Genomic DNA, 2947 nt, shown 5'->3' with positions numbered 1-2947 from the left:
ACGCCTCGTGCTTCGTCATGAGAGCCTGGAGCTCTTGCTGCACCTCGCCCACCCGAGCCTCTTGCCTTTCACGGTTAGGGGTTGTTAATCCCTTCACGGTCACTTACGAGAGTGAGATCTGATAGATATAATATTTTTGGTATAAAGATGCAAAGTGAAAGGTAAAAAGCAAAGTAAAAGCAAAACAAGATTAAAGTGATGGAGATTGATATGATGAGAATAGACCCAGGGGCCATAGGTTTCACTAGTGGCTTCTCTCAAGAGCATAAGTATTCTACGGTGGGTGAAGAAATTACTGCTGAGCAATTGATAGAATTGAGCATAGTTATGAGAATATCTAGGCATGATTAGGTATATAGGCATCACGTCCGTGACAAGTAGACCGAAACGATTCTGCATCTACTACTATTACTCCACTCATCGACCGCTATCCAGCATGCATCTAGAGTATTAAGTTAAAAACAGAGTAACGCTTTAAGCAAGATGACATGATGTAGAGAGATAAATTCATGCAATATGAAATAAACCCCATCTTGTTATCCTCGATGGCAACGATGCAATACATGCCTTGCTGCCCCTTCTGTCACTAGGAAAGGACACCGCAAGATCGAACCTAAATCTAAGCACTTCTCCCATGGCAAGAACTACCAATCTAGTTGGCCAAACCAAACGGATAATTTGAAGAGACTTGCAAAGATAACTAATCATACATAAAAGAATTCAGAGAAGATTCAAATATTATTCATAGATAGACTTGATCATAAACCCACAATTCATTGGTGTCGGCGGGAACTGATAAAGCCATGTACCTAGGGTAGGGGCACGGACCTGTCCAAAGAGCCCTACCCTTGGATATCCCTAGAAGAAGTCACCTTTCAATCGACTTGAAGGTATCTCACTCGACGGGTTCAAGACACTCGACCAAGAAGCTATCACTCGACCATGAAGCCAACCACTCGACCGCCAGGAGACCTATAGTCACTCCACAGGCAAACGGTCAGCTGTTAAGTAGTCTTTATGGTCATTATAGCACTTTATTAGGGGCGTTACCAGTAACGCCCGACCTTAAATGTACCTTAAACCCTGCATTACTGAGGGCAGGAGGGGGCCGGCGAACTCTATATAAGCCACCCCCCTCCTCAGTATGGAGGGTTCGCACCTCTGTTATTCACACGCCTATAATCCAATCGACCGCCTCCGGGCACCGAGACGTAGGGCTGTTACTTCCTCCGAGAAGGGCCTGAACTCGTAATCCTCGTGTTTTTACAACTTCCCAATAGCTGAGATCTAGCCTCTCCATACACACCCCCTACATCACTGTCAGAGTTAGACCCACTACAGTTGGCGCCCACCGTGGGGCAGGAATCTTAGCGCCTGATTGGAGAAGTTGCGGTTTTTCCGATCCCTTTGATCATGGTTTCGTGCGGAGTTTTGGTGGAGGGCCGCAAGATCCGCCTCGGCGCGCTCACGTTCATCGCCGACGACTCCGCCTGGCTTTAGGAGGCACCACTCGACATCGACGCGCTCCCCGTCCGTGGTGCGACGCACTTCCGCGCATGCGTTCGTGGTGTCCTCCTGCGGCAGCCGTCGACCTAGTATCGGTCGGCCCCCGTGTCGTCTCCCCACTCTGTCTCCCACCGGCGCAAGCGCTCCGGTCGCTCGAGACTTCAGATGTGGGCGAGGCATGCCGCGGCTCGCCAGTCGGCCGCCCCACAAGTCGCGGCAATCGAGCCCGATGAATCCCTCTGCGGCCTGTTCGACCTGTCGACTGGCTCCGCGGAGACCGCATCCGAGTGCGACAGCAGCGACCCAGCGGCTGAGGTTCTAGCGGTCGATGGAACGCACAGTCCTCCCGGTTTCCCTCGCGCTGATGGAGGCGCGGGTGGGGGCGACCCGTCGCATCCCCACGATGAGTATCTCCCCGAACCTCTCATGTCATTACAGCGAGAGGAGCTTCGCCGCCGGAACATGGACGCGCTCCACACTCCTATCGTTGGAGAGACCCCCGAGGCCCGGGCCTTGGAGGACGCGCGCTTGGCTAACTTGGCCGAGCGCACTCGACTGGAGAATCTCCAGCGAGCACTCGACGAGCAAGCGCGTCAGCGGGCTCCCGAGTCTAGTCGACGTCAGCTCTTCCCGCCGACGCAGGTATACCGAACCCCAATTCAGAATTTGGCTGCCGCAGCCCGTATAGAAGAATCGATTCAGCCCTCCCAGTCGGAGGCTGGAAGGGGCTTGTTGCAAATCAGACCGTTGCTCCGGGCGGCGGGAAACCAGAATTCTGCTGTTTCTCAGTCGCGGAATAGGATCCACAGTCGATCCGTTGCAACAGATACAGTCCAATCAGCTCACAGCCCGAGATCGCCCCCGAGGCGTGAGGGACGTGGTGACCGGCATGATCAGTACAGAAGGAATGAGCAGTATGATCACCAATCCGATCGTGATGGTCGACGTCGAGTGCCAACCCCTCCCCCGAGGAGTGGGTCATATGCGCCTCGACATCGAGATGACAGGCGCCCTCATAGTGTTGGGCAGAGGATTCCAGTCGACCCCAGGGATCCAGGCTTTGACGCGAGGTCTATCCTCGTCCAAGGTTTGGTTGACAGGAACAGAGCTCACCGAGAAGGCCACGACAGGGATGCGCCTGCCAGCAGTAGAGTGCGTGTTTCGGGGCCAGAGTGTTTCAGTCGAGCCATCAGAGCCGCAGTGATTCCTCCCAACTTCAGGTTGGCGACTGGAGTCAGCAAGTTCACCGGTGAGTCTAAGCCTGACACTTGGCTCGAAGATTACCGAGTGGCTGTACAGATTGGCGGTGGCAATGATGAGGTGGACATGAAGCATTTGCCTCTCATGTTAGAGGGCTCAGCCAGGGCGTGGCTAAATCAGTTGGCACCCAGCAGCATCTACACTTGGGAGGACCTCTCCCGAGTGTTTGTCACAACCTTTG

Source organism: Triticum urartu, chromosome 4, assembly GCF_003073215.2.
Source record: "Triticum urartu cultivar G1812 chromosome 4, Tu2.1, whole genome shotgun sequence".
Lineage (NCBI taxonomy): Eukaryota > Viridiplantae > Streptophyta > Magnoliopsida > Poales > Poaceae > Triticum > Triticum urartu.
The sequence above is the reverse complement of the archived record's forward strand: the minus strand, read 5'-3'. Positions refer to the sequence as shown.